Source organism: Capra hircus, chromosome 22 (assembly GCF_001704415.2).
Source record: "Capra hircus breed San Clemente chromosome 22, ASM170441v1, whole genome shotgun sequence".
NCBI lineage: Eukaryota > Metazoa > Chordata > Mammalia > Artiodactyla > Bovidae > Capra > Capra hircus.
In genome coordinates, this window is record NC_030829.1 from 32,022,702 (window position 1) to 32,044,507 (window position 21,806).

Genomic DNA, 21,806 nt, shown 5'->3' on the forward strand with positions numbered 1-21,806 from the left:
ATGTTTTTGGCCTTCAGGCCCAGGGATGGAATTGTCAGGTCATGTGGTACCTCTATTTTATCATTTTCAAGAACCTGGAACTGTTCTCCATCGTGGCTGTTGCCACTTCCATTCCTCAAAACAAGGTAGGAGGGTTCGGTTTCAGGCATTGCTTCCCTTTCCCATGTTCCTTGTGTGTAGAGTGTTTGGTGACTGAACAGAAGGAAAAAAAACAAACTGTGAATCAAATTTATATTGACCTCTGGAAATTGGTTATCCCGCCATCCGCCCTCTTTTGAATTCTTTGTCGTTGCCCTGCCCAAGGATACTGCATTCTCTCTGGTGGCCTTGAGAGCCCCGCAGGCCTTGCGACTCTGAAGCACGGGAATCCGCGGCTCTAGCACTTGTAGTTCCAGGAAGCGTCCACAGGGTGGCAGCACTTCTCCGTGCCCAGCTAGGTTCAGTTCAGTTCAGTTCAGTTCAGTTCAGTTCATTCGCTCAGTTGTGTCCGACTCTTTGCGACCGCATGAATCGCAGCACGCCAGGCCTCCCTGTCCATCACCAACTCCCGGAGTTCGCCCAAACTCATGTCCATCGAGTCGATGATGCCAACCAGCCATCTCATCCTTTGTCGTCCCCTTCTCCTCCTGCCCCCAGTCCTTCCCAGCATCAGGGTCTTTTCCGATGAGTCAACTCTTCGCAAGAGGTGGCCAAAGTATTGGAGTTTCAGCCTCAGCATCAGTCCTTCCAATGAACACCCAGGACAGGTCTCCTTTAGGATGAACTGGTTGGATCTCCTTGCAGTCCAAGGGACTCTCAAGAGTCTTCTCCAACACCACACTTCAAAAGCATCAATTCTTCAGCACTCAGCTTTCTTCATAGTCCAACTCTTATATCCATACATAACCACTGGAAAAACCATATCCTTGACTAGATGGACCTTTGTTGGCAAAGTAATGTCTCTACTTTTTAATATGCTATCTAGGTTGGTCATAACCTTCCTTCCAAGGTGTAAGTATCTTTTAATTTCATGGCTGCAGTCACCATCTGCAGTGATTTTGGAGCCCCCCAAAATAAAGTCTGACACTGTTTCCACTGTTTCTCCATCCATTCCCCATGAAGTGATGGGACCGTATGCTATGATCTTCGTTTTCTGAATGTTGAACTTTAAGCCAACTTTTTCACTCTCCTCTTTGACTTTCATCAAGAGGCTTTTCAGCTCCTCTTCACTTTCTGCCATAAGGGTGGTGTCATCTGCATATCTGAGCTTATTGATATTTCTCCCAGCAATCTTGATTCCAGCTTGTGCTTCTTCCAGCCCAGCGTTTCTCATGATGTACTCTGCATAGAAGTTAAATAAGCAGGGTGACAAATACAGCCTTGACGTACTCCTTTTCCTATTTGAAACCAGTCTTTTGTTCCATGCCCAGTTCTAACTCTTGCTTCCTGACCTGCATATAGGTTTCTCAAAAGGCAGGTCAGGTGGTCTGGTATTCCCATCTCTCTCAGAATTTTCCACAGTTTATTGTGATCCACACAGTCAAAGGCTGTGGCATAGTCAATAAAGCAGAAATAGATGTTTTTCTGGAACTCTCTTGCTTTTTCCATGATCCAGCAGATGTTGGCAATTTGATCTCTGGTTCCTCTGCCTTTTCTAAAACCAGCTTGAACATCAGGGAGTTCACGGTGCACGTATTGCTGAAGCCTGGCTTGGAGAATTTTGAGCATTACTTTACTAGTGTGTGAGATGAGTGTGTCATAGTTGGAGCATTCTTTGGCATTGCCTTTCTTTGGAATTGGAATGAAAACTGACCTTTTCCAGTCCTGCGGCCACTGCTAAGTGTTCCAAATTTGCTGGCATATTGAGTGCAGCACTTTCACAGCATCATCTTTCAGGATTTGAAATAGCTTAACTGGAATTCCATCACCTCCACTAGCTTTGTTCATAGTGATGCCTTCTAAGGCCTACTTGACTTCACATTCCAAGATGTCTGGCTCTAGATTAGTGATCACATCATCGTGGTTATCTGGGTTGTGAAGATCTTTTTTGTACAGTTCTATGTATTCTTGCCACCTCATCTTAATATCTTCTGCTTCTGTTAGGTCCAGACCATTTCTGTCCTTTATTGAGCCCATCTTTGCATGAAATGTTCCCTTGGTATCTCTAATTTTCTTGAAGAGATCTCTAATCTTTCCCATTCAGTTTTTTTCCTCTATTTCTTTGCATTGATCGCTGAGGAAGGCTTTCTTATCTCTTCTTGCTATTCTTTGGAACTCTGCATTCAAATGGGTACATCTTTCCTTTTCTCCTTTGCTTTTCACCTCTCTTCTTTTCACAGCTATTTGTAAAGCCTTCTCAGACAGCCATTTTGCTTTTTGCTTTTCTTTTTTTGGGGGATGGTCTTGATCCCTGTCTCCTGTACAGTGTCACAAACCTCTGTCCATAGTTCACCAGGCACTCTGTCTATCAGATTAGTCCCTTAAATCTATTTCTCACTTTCACTGTATAATCATAAGGGACTTGATTTAGGTCATACCTGAATGGTCTAGTGGATTTCCGTACTTTCTTCAATTTAAGTCTGAATTTGGCAATAAGGAGTTCATGATCTGAGCCACAGTCAGCTCCTGGTCTTGTTGCTGACTGTATAGAGCTTCTCCATCTTTGGCTGCAAAGAATATAATCAGTCAGATTTCGGTGTTGACCATCTGGTGATATCCATGTGTAGAGTCTTCTCTTGTTTTGTTGGAAGAGGATGTTTACTGTGACCAGTGCGTTCTCTTGGCAAAACTCTATTAGTCTTTGCCCTGCTTCATTCCACATTCCAAGGCCAAATTTGCCTGTTACTCCAGGTGTTTCTTGACTTCCTACTTTTGCATTCCAGTCCGCTATAATGAAAAGGATATCTTTTTTGGGTGTTAGTTCTAAAAGGTCTTGTAGGTCTTCATAGAACTGTTCAACTTCAGCTTCCTCACCGTTACTGGTTGGGGCATAGACTTGGATCACCGTGATATTGAATGGTTTGCCTTGGAGATGAACAGAGATCATCTGTCATTTTTGAGATTGCATCCAGCACTGCATTTCGGATTCTTTTGTGGACCATGATGGCTACTCCATTTCTTCTAAGGGATTCCTGCCTGCAGTAGTAGATATAATGGTCATCTGAGTTAAATTCACCCATTCCAGTCCATTTTAGTTCGCTGATTCCTAGAATGTCACTGTTCACTCTTGTCATCTCGTTTGACTACTTCCAATTTGCCTTGATTCATGGACTTAACATTCCAGGTTCCTATGCAATATTGCTCTTTACAGCATTGGACCTTGCTTCTATCACCAGTCACATTCACAGTTGGGTATTGTTTTTGCTTTGGCTCCATCCCTCATTCTTTCTGGAGTTATTTCTCTACTGATCTCCAGTAGCATCTTGGGCACCTACTGACCTGTGGAGTTCCTCTTTCAATATCCTATCATTTTGCCTTTTCATGCTGTTTATGGGGTTCTCAAGGCAAGAATACTGAAGTGGTTTGCCATTCCCATGTCCAGTGGACCACATTCTGTCAGACCTCTCCACCATGACCCGTCTGCCTTGGGTGACCCCACAGGGCATGGCTTAGTTTCATTGAGTTAGACAAGGCTGTGATCCTAGTGTGATTAGATTGACTAGTTTTCTGTGATTATAGTTTCAGTCTATCTGCCCTCTGATGCCCTCTTTCAGCACCTACCATCTTACTTGGGTTTCTCTTACCTTGGACATGGGTTATCTCTTCACAGCTGCTCCAGGAAAGCGCAACCGCTCCTCCTTACCTTGGACGAGGTCACCCCTCCTGACCTTGAACATGGAATAGCTCCTCTTGGCCCTCCCCGCGCAGCCACCACTGCTTGTTCCTGTTAAAAGCCCTAGAGAAAGGGGAGTCCTGGGTGGTAGCTTCCAGTGGAGGGTGTCAGAAGTGAGAGGCCAGGGCTCATGTGTCCATACTTTTTCCCAAGTAGCATTCCCCACTTTCCAGAAATCCCACATCCGCCCTGCTGGCGATGCTGATGGTGCTGTTGTCCATCGGTGGAGTGACTCCCGAGAAAGGAGGCTGCAGGTGAGAGCGCAGCACCGGGAGACCTGGGGAGCAGGTGACTTTTCAAGGCTCTTTCGGCTCCGAGGTCGGCCGTTGTTTTGGTTAGTCGACTTGGGTGAAGTGTAGGGGGGCCCACCTGGATCAGGAGATTGGGGTGCCGTCCTCAGGAGAGCCAGCACTCCAGCCCGAGAGGGGTTCTTTCACTGGCACCTCGTCCCCGGCTCCCTCAGCTGCACCACAGTTCAGCCTGAGGGACCCCCAGAAGGCCGGGCTCCGGAGACATTACAACAGCGCGTCCCCAAGTCCTAAGGGCAGTGTTCTTCGGTTTTCTTTACCTTCCTCCTCTTTACTTTTTGGAGTTGATTTTGCTTTCACATTGGGGTGTGGCTGCCTTCTAGCGTTGTGGTTGTTCTCATGTAGCACATACGGATTCCCTTACACATGTGCGTACGTCAGCTCTTACTCACCTTCTTTCCTGTGCAGCTTGTTGGGGACTGGTCGAGTAGGGTTCCCTGCACTTTGCAGTAGGTGCTTCTGATGATGTTTCCTATATATTATCGTGTATGTTTGAATCCCACCCTCCTAAGTTCCCCTCCCCTCCGCCTTTTACCCCAATTTTTTCCTCCTTGGGGACCACGTGTTTCCTTTTGAAATATTCGAGTCTGTTTCGTAAATGGGTGCATTTGTATCACGGGTTAGCTTCCACCTCTGAGAGGCATCATAGTTGTTCTGTCGCTCCCTGTGTGACTTCCTTCATGATCATCTCCAGGTCCATTCATGTGGCTGCAGAGGCAGTAACTCATTTTCACGGCTGAGTCCTAATCCGTGGTATGTGCTAAATCGCTTCAGGCGTGTCCTACTCTTTGCGACTCTATGGATTGTAGCCCGCCAGGCCTCTCTGTCCGTAGGCTTCTCCAGGCAAGAACACTGGAGTGGCTTGCCACACCCTCCTCCGGGGGATCATCCTGGCCCTGGGATCGAAACTGTGTCTCTTAGGTCAGCTGAGCTGGCAGGCCGGTTTTGTTTCCCTAGCGCCAGCCATGGGACAGATCGACACATCTCCTCCAGGCGTCTGTCCGGGGAGCTTTCGGTTGCTTGCGTGGCCCATGGTCCTGCAGTGAACTTTGGGGTACAGGTGACTTTTCAGATTATGATTTTCCTTGGCCTGCAGGTCCACGGGTGGGATTGCCAGGTCACACGGTAGCTCTGCCTTCAGTGTTCCAAGAACCTCCGCACCGTTCTCCATTGTGGCTGTTGCCCACTTCCATTCCTGAAAACAGGGTAGAAAGGTTCTGTTTCATGCATTCCCTCCCTTTCCCGAATTCCTTGTGTGTAGAGTGTTTGGTCCAGCGTTTCTCATGATGTACTCTGCATATAAGTTAAATAAGCAGGGTGACAATATACAGCCTTGACGTACTCCTTTTCCTATTTGGAACCCGTCTGTTGTTCCATGTCCAGTTCTAACTCTTGCTTCCTGACCTGCATACAGATTTCTCAAGAGGCAGGTTAGGTGGTCAGGTATTCCCTTCTCTTTCAGAATTTTCCACAGTTTATTGTGATCTACACAGTCAAAGGCTTTGGCATAGTCAATAAAGTAGAAATAGATGTTTTTCTGGAACTCTCTTACTTTTTCCATGATCTACTGGGTGTTGGCAATTTGATCTCTGGTTCCTCTGGCTTTTCTAAAACCAGCTTGAACATCAGGGAGTTCACGGTTCACGTATTGCTGAAGTCTGGCTTGGAGAATTTTGAGCATTACTTTACTAGCGTGTGAGATGAGTGCAACTGTGCGGTAGTTTGAGCATTCTTTGGCATTGCCTTTCTTTGGGATTGGAATGAAAACTGACCTTTTCCAGTCCTGTGGCCACTGCTGAGTTTTCCAAACTTGCTGGCATATTGAGTGCAGCACTTTCACAGCATCATTTTTCAGGATTTGAAATAGCTCAAGTGGAATTCCATCACCTCCACTAGCTTTGTTCGTAGTGATGCTTTCTAAGGCCCACTTGACTTCACACTCCAAGATGTCTGGCTCTAGATTAGTAATCACATCATCACGATTGTCTTGGTCGTGAAGATCTTTTTTGTACAGTTCTTCTGTGTATTCTTGCCACCTCTTCTTAATATTTTCTGCTTCTGTTAGGTCCAGACCATGTCTGTCCTTTATCGAGCCCATCTTTGCATGAAATATCAATAACCTCAGATGTGCAGATGACACCACCCTTATGGCAGAAAGTGAAGAGGAGCTAAAAAGCCTCTTGATGAAAGTGAAAGAGGAGAGTGAAAAAGTTGGCTTAAAGCTCAACATTCAGAAAACGAAGATCATGGTGTCTGGTCCCATCACTTCATGGCAAATAGATAGGGAAACAGTAGAAACAGTGTCAGACTATTTTTTGGGGCTCCAAAATCACTGTAGATGGTGACCGCAGCCATGAAATTAAAAGACGCTTACTCCTTGGAAGAAAAGTTATGACCAACCTAGATAGTATATTCAAAAGCAGAGACATTACTTTGCCGACTAAGGTCTGTCTAGTCAAGGCTATGGTTTTTCCAGTGGTCATGTATGGATGCGAGAGTTGGACTGTGAAGAAGGCTGAGCGCCGAAGAATTGATGCATTTGAACTGTGGTGTTGGAGAAGACTCTTGAGAGTCCCTTGGACTGCAAGGAGATCCAACCAGTCCATTCTGAAGGAGATCAACCTGGGATTTCTTTGGAAGGAATGATGCTAAAGCTGAAACTCCAGTACTTTGGCCACCTCATGTGAAGAGTTGACTCATTGGAAAAGACCCTGATGCTGGGAGGGATTGGGGGCAGGAGGAGAAGGGGATGACAGAGGATGAGATGGCTGGATGGCATCACGGACTCGATGAACGTGAGTCTGAGTGAACTCTGGGAGTTGGTGATGGACAGGGAGGCCTGGCGTGCTGCAATTCATGGGGTCGCAAAGAGTCAGACACGGCTGAGCGACTGAGCTGAACTGAACTGAGAGTGTTTGGTCAGGGCCGTTGTGAGTGGTGCAGGGAGATGCCTTGCTGCAGTTTTGATTTGCAGCCCTTGAAAATGAACATATGGAGCAAATTTAAAATAAGTGCTTCTTAAAAAACAACAACAACAACAACGCAAAAACCGAATAGAGGGAAAAAACCATGTCAGGTGAAATTTAAATTGAACTCTGGACATTGACTCCCCCCACCCCCCACCCCGCGCGCGCACACACACGACACTGCTTGCAGGCTGGTGTTCTTTACAGCCCTGCAGGCCTTGTGACTGAAGCGCCTAGAAGCTCTGCTCTGACACTTGTAGTCCCTGGATACGTCCACAAGAAGGCAGCACCTCTCCGCGCTCGGCTAGGGTGGCTTGAGGAACCAAGAGCCCTAGAGAAAGTGGTGTCCTGAGTGGTAGTTTCCAGTGGAATGAACTAGAAGAAAGAGCCCAGGGCTCCTGTCTGGGTACTCTTTCCCGGGTAGCGTTCCCCTTTCTCAGAAATCCCAAGCCCCACCATAAAGGCGATGTCAAGGCTGCACGTCCTCCTTCGCCGTGGTGACTCCACGGAGGAGGCTGCAGGTGGCAGCCCCAGCAGATGGGGAGCAGATGACTTTTCAAAGCTCTTTCGGCACAAAGGTCCACCGTTTCTTGGGTGTACCCGACTTGCGTGAGGTGTAGGAGGGCCTGCCTTGATCAGGAGATTCGGGTCCCACCCACAGGGGACTGGAGAGGCCAGACCCAAGAGGGGTTCATTCGCTGGCACCATATCGCCAGCTCCCTCAGCTGCAACACAGTTCAGCCTGGGGGACCTGGGGAGACCCCGGCACCTGGGAGGTGACAGCCCAGTCCCCAGGGCCTAAGGGCAATATTCTTGGTGATACTTTCCTTTCCTTTTTTTTTTTTTTTCTTTTTCGATTTGATTTTGTTTACTGTTGAAATATAGTTGACTTTCAGTGTTTGGGTTTTTTTTTTTATGTAGGGCAGACTGACTCACTTATACATATACGTATATGTCAGCTCTTATGCACATTCTTTCCTGTATAGGTTCCTGGAGACTGAGGCGTTCTCTGTGCTTTGCAGGAGGTGCTTCTCGATGATCTAGCTCATTACTGTATTGTGAATGTGTGAATCGCACCTTCCTAAGTTCTCCCTACTGTCCTCCAGCTTTACCCCCATGCTTCTCCCCCGTGGAAAGACAGCCTTCTTTTTGAAGTCTTTGAATCTGTTTCATACTACTGAATCAGTGCAGTAGTATCACATTTTAGAATCCATCTCTAAAAGATACCGTCGTCAGTCTGTTGTGGTTCCCTGTCTGACTTTCTTCAGTCAGCAAGATCATCTCCTGGTCCACTCATGGCTGCAAAGGCAGTAATTCATTCTCCTGGCGGAGTCCTATTTCACGCGACAGACTGACTACGTCTTTCCGTCCAGGCATCTGTCCAGGCAGCTTTCGGTTGCTTCTCTTGCCGTCAGTGCAGAGTTAATTCTGAGGCGCAGCTGTCTTTTCAAATTGTGATTTTTCTTGACATCCAGGCTGAGGAGTGGTGTTGCCTGGCAGTGTGGCAGCTCTGCTTTTAGTGTTTCAGGAACCTCCGCACTGTTCTCCACCGTGGCTGTTGCCTACATCCATTCCTCAAAACAGGACGGGAGGGTCCTATTTCATGCATGCCCTTGCTTTCCTGCGTTCCTTGTGGGTAGACTGTTTGGTGATGGCCATTGTGATTGATGTGAGGAGATATTTGATTCCTTGCTCTCTAAAAAGGGGCCTTATGGAGCATGTTTAAAGTATATGCTTCTTAAAAAATAAGAATTAAAAAAAAAAAGTGTGTGTTAAATTAAAATTGACCTCTGGGGAAATTGGGTTCCCCAAGATCTGCCCTCTTTTGAATTCTTTTTCAGTGACCTGCCATTGCTTGCAGGCTGGTGTCCTTTGCGGGCTTCCCAGGTGGCGCGAGTGGTAAAGAACCAGCCTGCCAATGGAGGAGACATAAGAGACATGGATTCGATCCCTGAGTCGAGAAGATCTCCTGGAGGGGGCCCCGGCAGCCTGCTCCAGTTCTTGCCTGGAGAATCCCATGGACAGAGGAGCTTAGCAGGCTACAGCCCATAGGGTCACAAAGGATCTGACATGACAGAAGTGACTTCAGTTCAGTTCAGTTCAGTCGCTCAGTTGTGTCCTAGTCTTTGCGACCCCATGAATCGCAGCACGCCAGGCCTCCCTGTCCATCACCAACTCCTGGAGTTCACTCAGATTCACATCCATCGAGTCAATGATGCCATCCAGCCATCTCATCCTCTGTCGTCCCCTTCTCCTCCTCCCAATCCCTCCCAGCATCAGTGTCTTTTCCAATGAGTCAACTCTTCGCATGAGGTGGCCAAAGTACTGGAGTTTCAGCTTTAGCATCATTCCTTCCAAAGAAATCCCAGGTTGATCTCCTTCAGAATGGACTGGTTGGATCTCCTTGCAGTCCAAGGGACTCTCAAGAGTCTTCTCCAACACCACAGTTCAAAAGCATCAATTCTTCAGCGCTCAGCTTTCTTCACAGTCCAACTCTCACATCCATACATGACTATTGGAAAAACCATAGCCTTGACTAGACGGACCTTAGTTGGCAAAGTAATGTCTCTGCTTTTGAATATACTATCTAGGTTGGTCATAACTTTTCTTCCAAGGAGTAAGCATCTTTTAATTTCATGGCTGCAGTCACCATCTGCAGTGATTTTGGAGCCCAAAAAAATAAAGTCTGACACTCTTTCCATTTCCCCATCTATTTCCCATGAAGTGATGGGACCGGGATGCCATGATCTTCGTTTTCTGAATGTTGAGCTTTAAGCCAACTTTTTCACTCTCCTCTTTCACTTTCATCAAGAGGCTTTTTAGTTCCTCTTCACTTTCTGCCATAAGGGTGGTGTCATCTGCATATCTGAGGTTATTGATATTTCTCCTGGCAATCTTGATTCCAGCTTGTGTTTCTTCCAGCCCAGCATTTCTCATGATGTACTCTGCATAGAAGTTAAAGAAGCAGGGTGACAATATACAGCCTTGACGTACTCTTTTTTGGAACCAGTCTGTTGTTCCGTGTCCAGTTCTAACTGTTGCTTCCTGACCTGCATACAGATTTCTCAAGAGGCAGGTTAGGTGGTCTGGTATTCCCATCTCTTTCAGAATTTTCCAGTTTATTGTGATCTACACAGCCAAAGGCTTTGGCATAGTCAATAAAGCAGAAATAGATGTTTTTCTGGAACTCTCTTGCTTTTTCCATGATCCAGCGGATGTTGGCAATTTGATCTCTGGTTCCTCTGCCTTTTCTAAAACCAGCTTGAACATGAGGGAGTTCATGGTTCACGTATTACTGAAGCCTGGTTTGGAGAATTTTGAGCATTACTTGACTGGCATGTGAGATGAGTGCAATTGTGCGGTAGTTTGAGCATTCTTTTGCATTGCCTTTCTTTGGGACTGGAATGAAAACAGACCTTTTCCAGTCCTGTGAAGTGACTTAGTAGGCACCAACTCTGGGAGATGGTGAAGGACAGGGAAGCCTGGCGTGCTGCAGTCCTTGGGGTCACAAATAACCGGACACGACTGAGTGAACAGCAGCAACAGTGTCCTTTACAGCCCTGCAGGCCAGGGGACTCTGAAGCTCTCAGAAACTCTGCTCTGGCACTTGTGGGAAACTTCCGCGAATCGGCAGCACTTCTCTATGCTCTGCTAGGGGGTTTAGGATGACCGGAGCCCTAGAAAACGTGGTGTCCCAGGTGGTAGCTTCCGGTGGAATGTGCCGGAAGAAACAGCCCCGGGCTCCTGTCTTGGTACTTTTTCCCACACAGTGTGCCTTTACCCAGAAATCTCAAGCTGCACCCAAACAACGATGCTGACCAGAGTGGGTGACTCCTGCGGGTGGACGCTGCGGGTGCAACCCCGGCACCGGGAGGCCAGCGGAGCAGGTGGCTTGTCAGAGCTCTTTTTGGCACAGACGTCCATCGCTTTTGTTGTTGTTGTTGTTGTTGTGCTCGACTTGGGTGAGGTGTAGGAGGTCCCACCTGGATCAGGGGATTGGGGTCCCTTCCACAGGGGAACAGGAACTCCAGGACCAAGAGTGGTTCATTCGCTGGCACCGAGTCCCCGATCACTCAGCTGTACCACAGTTCATCTGGGGACCCCAGGCGGCCCCGGGTTCCTGGGGTGTAACAACAGCCAAGTCCCCGAGCCCTAAGGGCAATATTCTTGGCTTGTATTTACTTTCCTTACTTTTTGTTTTTAGATTTGTTTTTGTTTCAATGTTGAAATATAGTTGACTTGTGGTGGTTTGGTTTTTCAGTATAGCGCAAATGGATTCACTTACACGCACACCATTTCGTGTCCACAGTCTTTGCTGCACAGGTTCTTAGAGACTGTTTAAGCGGCATTCCCTGTGCTTTGCAGTAGGCGATTCAGTTCCTGCATAGTATTGTGTGTGTGTAAATCCCACCCTCCTGAGTTCTTCCTGCCCCTGCTCCTTACCCTCATTTTTCCCCCCTTGGGAACCATAAGTTCTTTTAGACGTCTCTGAGTCTGTCATTCATGCAGGCTTTTTTATCCTGTTTTAGATTCCACCTCTAAGAGATGTCATACTTGTTCTGTTGTCCCCTGTCTGACTTCCTTCGTTTAGCTTGACCATCTGCAGGTCCACGCTGCAAAGGCAGTAATTCACTTTCCTGGCTGAGTCCTGTTTCACGGTACAGACTGACCACATCTTCTCCAGGCGTCTGTCCAGGGAGCTGTTGTCCACCCGTGGTGCTGCAGTGAACTTTAGGGTACAGGAGTCTTTCCAAATTGCAATTTTCCTCGGCCTACAGTCCAGGGGTGGGGTCGCAGACCATGTAGTAGCTGTGTCCTTAGTGTTTTCAGGAACATCCACACTGTTCCCCATGGTGGCTGTTGCTCACTTCCATTTCTCAAAACGAGGCAGAAGAGCTCTGTTTCTGGCATGTCCTCCCTTTCCTGCATGCCTTGTGTGTAGACTGTTGGTGATGGCCATTGTGAGTGGTGCAGAGAGATCCCTCGCTGCAGTTGTGATTTGCAGCTCTCGAAAATGAGCGTTATGGAACATATTTAAAATATATGCTTTTAAAAAAAACAGAAGGGGAAAAGAAAACCCCAAACTCTTGTTCCGTAAAGTTAAGTTGAGCTTGGGAAAGTGACCTCCGAGCAGTCCACCCTCTTTAGAATTTGTTTCGATGACCTGCCAGAGGACTTGCTTGCGGGTTGGTGTCCCTTACAGCCCTGCATTGTGACTCTGAAGAGCCAGAAGCACCACTTGGGCACTTGTAGTTCCAGCAAAGTTCCGCAAGAAGGCAACACTTCTCCACGCCCCTAGGGTGGCTTGGGCAACCAGAGCCCTAGAGAAGGTGGTGTCCTGGGTGGTAGCTTCTAGTGGAATGTGTCAGAAGAAAGAGCCCAGGGCTCACATCTTGGTACTTTTCCGGCATCATGTGCCCTTTCCCATAAATCCTAAGCCCGCCCTAACAGTGATGCTGAGAGTGCTGTCAAACAAAGGGCATGACTCAGCGACTCTCAAGGAAAGGCGCTTCCAGTGGGAACCCCAGCATCAGAAAACCTGGGGAGCAGGTAAGTTTTCAAAGCTGTTTTGGCACAGAAGTCCACCATTTTTTTGGTATACTCGACTTGCTTGAGGTGTGAGAGGGCCCGCCTGGATCAGGAGTCCTACCCACAGGGGGCCGGGCACGGTAGGCTCCAAACGGTGTCATTTGCTGGCACCTTGCCCTCAGCTCCATCAGCTGCACCACAGTTCAGCCTGGGGGACCTGGGTCGGCCCTTGCTCCTGGAGGCGACAACAGCCCAGGCCCTGAGACCTAAGGGCAGAATTTTTTACTTCTCTCTCTCTCTCTCTCTTCTTTTTTTAGATTTGAGTTTTCCTTTATGTTGGAACATAGTGGACTTACAGTGCTGTGGTTGTTTTCAGTGTATCCCAGACAGATTCACTTATTCATATACATATACATCTCAACTTTTAGTTACGCTCTTTCCTGTGTGGTTTATTAGAGACTGTTGGAGGAGCGTTGCCTGTGCTTTGCAGTAAGTACTTCTTGGTGACCTAGTTCATATGTAGTATTGTGTATGTGTGAATCCCACCCTCCTGAGTTCTCCCTCCCCTCCCCACTTGACCTCATTTTTTCACCCCTTGGGAAACATATGTTTCTTTCCATATTCGTTGAGTCTGTTTCACAAATGAGTACATATATATCATGGTTTAGATTCTTCCTCTAATTGATGTCATAGAAGTTCTGCTGTTCCCTGTCTGACTTCCTTCAGTCAGCATGATCATCTCCAGGTCCATCCGTGTGGCTGCCAAGCCAATAATTCACTTTCCTGGCTGAGTCCTGTTTCATGGTACACACTGACCACGGCTTCTTCTCCAGGCGTCTGTCCAGGGAGCTGTTGTTCGTTTGCTATTGACCGTGGCGCTTCAGTGAACTTTAGGGTTCAGGCGTCTTTTCAAATTATGATTTTCCTTGGCCTACACGTCCAGGGGTGGGATTGCCAGGTCATGTGATAGCTCTGTTTTTGCTTTTTCAAGACTGACCTCACTGTCCTCCATGGTGGCTGTTGCCCACTTCCATTTCTCAAAACAAGGTAGGAGGGTCCTGATTCGTGCATGCCCTTCCTTTCCCACATTCCTTGTGTGTAGACTGATTGGTGATGGCCATTGTGACTGCTACAAGGAGTTACCTTGCTGCAGTGATTTGCAGCTCTGGATAATGAAAATTATGGAGCATATTTAAAATGTGTGCTTAAAAAAAAAACAAATAGAAGAGGGAAAAAAATGTGCGTCGAAATTAAATTGACCTCTGGAAGTTGGCTTCCGCGTGATCTGCCCTCTTTTGAATTTTTCTTTGATGACCTGCCAGTGGGCATTACTTACAGGCTGGTGTCCTTTTACAGGCCCTATGATTCTGAGGCGCCCAGAAGCACAGCTCTGGCACCTGTAGTTCCGGGAAATGTCCACAAGGTGGCAGCACTCCCCTGTGCCCCGCTAGGGTTGCTTGAGCAACCAGCGCCCTAGAGAAAGTGGTGTTCCTGGGTAGCGGCTTCCAGCGGAGTGTGCCAGAAGAAAGATTCCAGGGCTCCTGTTTTGGTACTTTTTCCACGTAGCCTGGCCCTTTCTCAGAAATCCCAAGCCCCGCCATAATGGTGATGCTGAGGGTGCTTTCGTCCATAGGCAGGATGACTCTCGAGGAAGGAGGGTGCCAGTGGGAACCCCGGCGCCCGGAGCCCTGGGCAGCACGTGACTTTTCAAAGCTCTTCTGGCACAGAGGCCCACCGTTGTTTGGGTTACTCGACTTGCTTGAGGTGTAAGAGGACCCACCTGGATCAGGAGAGTGGGGTCCCATCCACAGGAGGCCTGGTCTTCCAGGCCCAAGAGGGGTTCATTCTCTGGCACCTCGTCCCCAGCTCCCTCAGCTGCACCACAGTTCAGCCTGGGGGACCGTGGGCAGCCTGGGTCCTGGCATGAGACACTAGACCATTCCTTGAAGCCTAAGGGCTGTACTCTTGGTTTTGGTTTAGTTTCCTTTTTACCTTTTTAGATTTGATTTTGCTTCTATATTGGGTTGCAGTTGACTTACAGTGTTGTGGTTGTTTGTGGTGTAACACAAAGGGATTAATTTATGCATAAACGTATCAGCTCTTCGGAGAAGGCAATGGCACCCCACTCCAGTACTCTTGCCTGGAAAATCCCATGGGCCAAGGAGCCTGGTGGGCTGCAGTCCATGGGGTCACTAAGAGTCAGACACAACTGAGCAACTTCCCTTTCACTTTTCACTTTCATGCATTGGAGAAGGAAATGGCAACCCACTCCAGTGTTCTTGCCTGGAGAATCCCAGGGACGGAGGAGCCTGGTGGGCTGCTGTCTGTGGGGTCACACAGAGTCAGACACGACTGAAGCGACTTAGCAGCAGCAGCATATCAGCTCTTTTCACTTTCTTTCTTGTACAGGTTCCAGAGACTGAGCAGCGTTCCCTGTGCTTTGCAGTAGGTGCTTCTTGATGATCTGTTTCATACATGATATTGCGTGTGTTTGAACCCCACCTTCCTAACTTCTTTAGAGTACAGGTGTCTTTTCAAATTATGGTTTTCCTTGGCATACAGGCCCAGGGATGGGATTGCCAGGTCACGTGGTTGTTCAGTTGCTCAGTCGTATCCAGCTCTTTGCAACTTCAGGCACTGCAGCATGCCAGGCTTCCCTGTCCTTCACCATCTCCTGAAGTTTGCCAAACTCATGTCCTTTGAGTCAGTTATTCCATCCAACTATCTCATCCTCTGCCTCCCCCTTCTCCTCCTCTCTTCAGTCTTTCCCAGCATCAGGGTCTTTTTCAGTGAGTCAGCTCGTTGCATCAGGTGGCCACAGTATTGGAGCTTCAGCTTCAGCATCAGTCCTTCCGATGAATATTCAAAGTTGATTTCCTTTAGGATTGACTAGTTTGATCTTCTTGCTGTCCAAGGGACTCTCGAGAGTCTTCTTTAGCACCATAGTTCGAAAGCATCAATTCTTGGGCGCTCAGCCTTCTTTATGGTCCAACTCTCACATCCATACATGACTACTGGAAAAACCACAGCTTTGACTACAACTTTGACTGTTGGCAAAGTGATAACTCTGCTTTTTAATACACTGTCTAGGTTGGTCATAGCTTTTCTTCCAAGAAGCAAGTATCTTTTAATTTCATGGCTGCAGTTACCATTGGAGGTAATTTTGGAGCCCCAAAACATGAAATCTATTAATGTTTCCTTTTTTTTCCCCCATTTTTTGCCTTTGATTGATGGGACTGGATGCCATAATGTGAAGGGACCTGATGTCATTATGTTAGTTTTTTGAGTGTTGAGTTTTAAGCCAGCTTTTTCACTCTCCTCTTTCACCTTCATCAAGAGGCTCTTTAGTTCCTCTTCCATTTCTGCAGTTAGGATGGTGTCATCTGCACGTCAAGGTTACTGATATTTCTCCTGGCAATCTTGATTCCATCTTGAGCTTCATCCAGCCTAGCATTCCAGATCATGTCCTCTGCATATAAGTTAAATAAGCAGGGTGACAATATACAGCCTTGATGTACTCCTTTCCCGATTTGGAACCAGTCTGTTGTTCCATGTCCAGTTCTAGCTGTTGCTTCTTGACCTGCATACTGGTTTCTCAGAAGGCAGGTCAGGTAGTCTGGTAATCCCATCTCTTTCAGAATTTTCAGTTTGTTGTGATCCACAAAGTCAAAGTCTTTAGCCTGGTCAATGAAACAAAAGTAGATGTTTTTCTGGAATTCTCTTGCTTTTTCTGTGGTCCAGTGGATGTTGGTGATTTGATCTCTGGTTCCTCTGCCTTTTCTAAGTCCAGGTTGTATGTACACCTGGAAGTTCTCAGTTCAAGTACTGTTGAAACCTAGCTTGATGGATTTTGAGCATAGTCTTGCTAGCATGTGAGATGAGTGCAACTGTGGGATAGTTTGAACATTCTTTGGCATTGCCCTTCTTTAGGATTTAAATGAAAACTGACCTTTTCTAGTCCTGTGGCCACTGCTGAGTTTTCCACATTTACTGGCATATTGAGTGCAGCACTTCAACAGCATCATCTTTCAGGATTTGAAATAGCTTAACTGGAATTCCATCATCTCCACTAGCTTTGTTTGTAGTAATGCCTCCTAAGGCCACTTGACTTCACACTTCAGGATGTCTGGCTCTAGGTGGATGATCACACCATCATGGTTATCCGGGTCATTAAGACCTTGTGGCATACAGGCCCAAGGGTGGAATTGCCAGGTCATGTGGTACCTCTGTTTTTAGTGGTTTCAAGAACCTGGAAAAACTATTTTCCATCACAGCTGTTTCCAGTTTCATTCCCCCCAAAAGGTAGGAGGGTTCTGTTTCATGCACGCCCTGCCTTTCCCCCATTCCTTATGTGTAGACAGTTTGGTGATTCACATTGTGACTGTTGCAGAGAGACACCTTGCTGCAGTTTTGATTTACAGCTTTCGAAAATGAGCCTTATGGAGAATATTGAAAATATGTGATTTTTTTAAAAAACCAACCAAACAAACAAAAAAACAGTATGCTTTGAATTTAAATTGACTTCTGGAAATAGGCTTCCCCCACAATCCGCCCTCTTTTCAATTCTTTCCATTGACCTGCCGGAGACAATTGTTTTCTGGCTGGTGTCCTTGACAGCCCCTCAGGCCTTGGAAATCTGAAGCGCCCAGAGGCGCCACTCTGGCACTTGTAGTTCCTGAAAATGTCCACAAGACGGCAGCACTTCTCCGCGCCCCGCTGGCGTGGCTTGGGCAACCAGAGCCGCAGAGAAGGTTGTGTCCTGGGTGGTGGCTTCCAGTGGAATGTGCTGGAAGAAGGAGCCCACGTCTCGTGTCTCCGTGCTTTTTCACAACTAGGGTTCCCGCATCCCAGAAATCCCAGGCCCCACCCTAACGGCGATGCTGAGGGTACTGTGTACACAGCAGGGTGACTCCCGAGGAAGGAGGCTGTAGCTGGGAACGGCGGCACCGGGAGATCTGGGAAACACGTGACTTTTCAAAGCTCTCTGGGCACGGAGGTCCACCTTTTTGGGTTTGTAGTCAGCTTGTGTAAGGTGTAGGAGGGCCTGCCTAGATCGGGAGATTGGAGTCCCATCCACAGGGGACCCGGCCCTCCAGGCCCAAGAGGGATTCATTCGCTGGCACCTCGTCCGCAGCTCCGTCAGCTGCACCACAGTTCAACCGGGGGACCCGGGGCGGCTGGGGCTCCTGGGATGTGACAACATCCCACCCCAAGGCCTGAGGGCAGTATTCTTGGCATTTCTTTATTTTCCTTTGTTTTTCTTTTTGCATTTGATTTTTTTTCTTTGTGTTGGATTATAGTTGACTTGCAATGTTTGTTTGGTTTTTTTTTTCCGCGTAGGGCAGACAGGTTCACTTATCCATATATCTGTATCAACTCATAGTCACGTTCTTTTCCTATACGGGTTCTTAGAGATTGTTTGAGTAGATTCCCCTTTGCTTTGCCATAGGTGTTTCTTGATCTGTTTCATATATAATAGTGAGTATGTGTGAATCCCACCCTCCTACATTCTCTCTACCCTCCCCCCCAGCTTTGTCACAATTTATTCCCTCTCGGGAACCATAAGTTTCTTTCCCTAGTCTTTGAGCTGGTTCATAAATGGGTGCACTTGTATCGCGGTTTAGATTCCACCCCTAGGGAACACCATAGTCGATCTGCTGTCCCCTGTCTTCCTTAGTCAGCAAGATCGTCTGCAGGACCGTTCATGTGGCTGCGAAGGCAGTAATTCATTTTCCTGACTGAGTCCTATTCCCTGGAACAGCTTAACCACATCATGTCCAGGCATCTATGCAGGGGGCAATTGGTTGCTTGTGATGCTGCAGTGAAATTTAGATGCCAGGTGTCTTTTCAAATTTTGGGTTTCCTTGGCCTGCAGACCCAGGGATGGGAGTTCTGGGTCACGATGTAGCTCTGTTTTTAGTGTTTTCGAGAGCATCCACAGTCTTCTCCTTCGTGGCTTTTGCCCACTTCCATTCCTCAAAACAAGTTAGGAGTGTTCTGTTCAACGCATGCCCTCATTTCCGACATTCCTTGTGTGCAGACCGTTTGGTGATGGCTGTTGTGGCTGGTGCAAGAAGATACCTTGCTGCAGTTTTGATTCATAGTTATGCAAAAGAGGCTTATGGAGCATATTTAAAATATGTGCTTTTAAAAAATAAAAATAACAGAATAAAAAAGAAAAATCCATGTGCGTTAAATTTAAATTGACCTCTAGAAATTGGGTTCCCCACGATCCGCCTTCTGTTGAATTCTTTTTCGATGACCTGCTCCAGGACAGGCTTGTGCGTTGGTGTCCTTTACAGCCCCGCAGACCTAGTGACTCTGAAGCGCCCTGAAACACCGCTCTGGCACTTGTAGTTCCAGAAAATATCCACAAGGTGGCAGCACTTCTCCGCGCCCCGCTAGCTTGGCTTGGGCAAGCAGAGACCTAGAGAAAGTAACTGGCGGTCCTGGATGGTAGCTTCCGGTGGAATCTGCCGAAGAAAGAGCCCAGGGCTCGTGTCTCCTTACTTTTTCTGGCATAGTGTGCCCTTTGCCAGAAATCCCAAGCCGCCCCCTAACGGAAATGCTGGCGGGGTTGTCGGCCGTAGAAGAGGTAACACCCGAGAATGGACGGTGCCGCTGGGATCCCCGCCCGGGAGAGCAGGGGAGCAGGTGACTTTTAGAAGTTTTTTTCGGCACAGAGGTCCACGGTCTTTGGGGTGTATTCGACTTGACTGAGGTGTAGGAGGGCCTACCTGGATCAGGATAGTCAGGCCCAGGAGGGGTTCATTCGCTGGCACCTCGTCCCCAGCTGCCTCAGCTGCCCCGCAGTTCAGCCCGGGGGACCCGAGTGCCGGACTCCTGGGATGCGACAGCAGCCCGGACCCTGAGGCTTAAGGGCAATATTTTTGGCTTTTGTTTACCCTCCCCCCCTTTTTTTAAAAATAGATTTGATTTTGCTTTTATATTGAAATGTACTTGACTTAAAAGTTCTGTGTGTGTGTGTTGTGTTGTGTGTGTGTGTGTTTCGGTGTAGCGCAAATGGATTGACTTATATCCGTCACAGGTATCAGCTCTTATTCACCCTCTTTCCTGGTCCAGATTCTTGGAGACTGAGTAGAATTCCTGTGCTTTGCAGAAGGTGCTCCTTGATGATCTGTGTCATATATAATATTGTGTACACGTGAATCCCACCTTCCTAAGTTTTCCCTAACCTCCCCACTTTACCCCAGTTCTTCCCCCTTGGGAACCGCAGTTTCTTTTTGAAGTCTTTGAGTAGGTTTCTTTAATGAGGGCATTTCTATCGAACTTAGATTGCACTCCTGAGAGATGCCGCAGTCCTGTTGTTCCCTGTCTGACCTCCTCAGTGAGCACGATCATCTCCAGGTACATCCGTGTGGCTGCAAAGGCAGTAATTCATTTTCCTGACTGAGTCCTATCCCATGGAACCAAGTGACCACGTCTTCTCTGGGCGTCTGTCCAGGGAGCTTTCGTTGCTTGCTCTGCCCATGGTGCTGCAGTGAACTTCGGGGTACAGGTGAGTTTTCTAAGTGTGGTTTGCCATGGCCTCCAGGCCCAGAGGTGGGATTGCCGGGTCACTTGGTAGCTGTTTTTTGTCTTTTCAAGAACCTGCACACTATTTTTCATCTTGGCAGTTGCTCACTTCATTCCTCAAAAGAGGTGGGAGGACTCTGTTTCCTGCATGCCCTGTTTCCCACGCTCGTTGTGTGTAGACTGTTTGGTGATGGCCATTTTGAGTGTGCTTTGAGATATCTTGCTGCAGTTTTGATTCACAGCCTAAAAAATGGAGCATGTTTAAAAACATGTGCTTTTTTGAGAAACCAAACAGAAAAATTTTAAAAAAAAATGAGTTAAATCTAAATTGACCTCTGGAAATTGGCTTCCAGTCAGCTCTTTTTTGAATTCTTTTTCCATGCCTGCCCTAGGACATGGCTTGAAGGCTCGTGTCTTTTTGAGCCCCCTAAGCTTTGAGACTTACAAATAGCTGTGAAAAGAAGAGAAGCAAAAAGCAAAGGAGGAAAGGAAAGATATTCCCATTTGAATGCAGAGTTTCCAAAGAATAGCAAGGAGAGATAAGAAAGCCTTCCTCAGTGATCAATGCAAAGAAATAGAGGAAAACAACAGAATGGGAAGACTAGAGATCTCTTCAAGAAAGTAGAGATACCAAGGGAACATGTCATGCAAAGATGGGCTCGATAAAGGACAGAAATGGTATGGACCTAACAGAAGCAGAAGATATTAAGAAGAGGTGGCAAGAATACACAGAACTGTACAAAAAAGATCTTCACGACCGAGATAATGATGGTGTGATGACTCACCTAGAGCCAGACATCCTGGAATGTGAAGTCAAATGGGCCTTAGAAAGCATCACTACGAACAAAGCTAGTGGAGGTGATGGAATTCCACTTGAGCTATTTCAAATCCTGAAAGGTGATGCTGCAAAAACTGCTGCACTCAATATGCGCAGCAAATTCGGAACACTCAGCAGTGGCCACAGGAGGAAAGGCCAGTTTTCATTCCAATCCAAAAGAAAGACAATGCCAAAGAGTGCTCAAACTACCACACAATTGCACTCATCTCACACCGCTGGTAAAGTAATGCTCAAAATTCACCAAGCCAGGCTTCAGCAATGCGTGAACCATGAACTCCCTGATGTTCAAGCTGGTTTTAGAAAAGGCAGAGGAACCAGAGATCAAATTGCCAATATCCACTGGATCATGGAAAAAGCAAGAGAGTTCCAAAAAAAACATCTATTTCTGCTTTCTTGACTATGCCAAAGCCTTTGACTGTGTGGATCACAAAAACCGTGGAAAATTCTTCAAGAGATGGGAATACCAGATCATCTGACCTGCCTCTTGAGAAACCTATATGCAGGTCAGGAAAGCAAGAGTTAGAACTGGACATGGAACAACAGACTGGTTCCAAATAGGAAAAGGAATACGTCAAGGCTGTATATTGTCACCCTGCTTATTTAACTTCTATGCAGAGTACATCATGAGAAACGCTGGACTGGAAGAAACACAAGCTGGAATTAAGACTGCCGGGAGAAATATCAATAACTTCAGATATGCAGATGACACCACCCTTATGGTAGAAAGTGAAGAGGAGCTAAAATGCCTTTTGATGAAAGTGAAAGAGGAGAGTTAAAGTTAAAGCTAAGCTTCAAACAAATTCATCAAATCTGGTCAT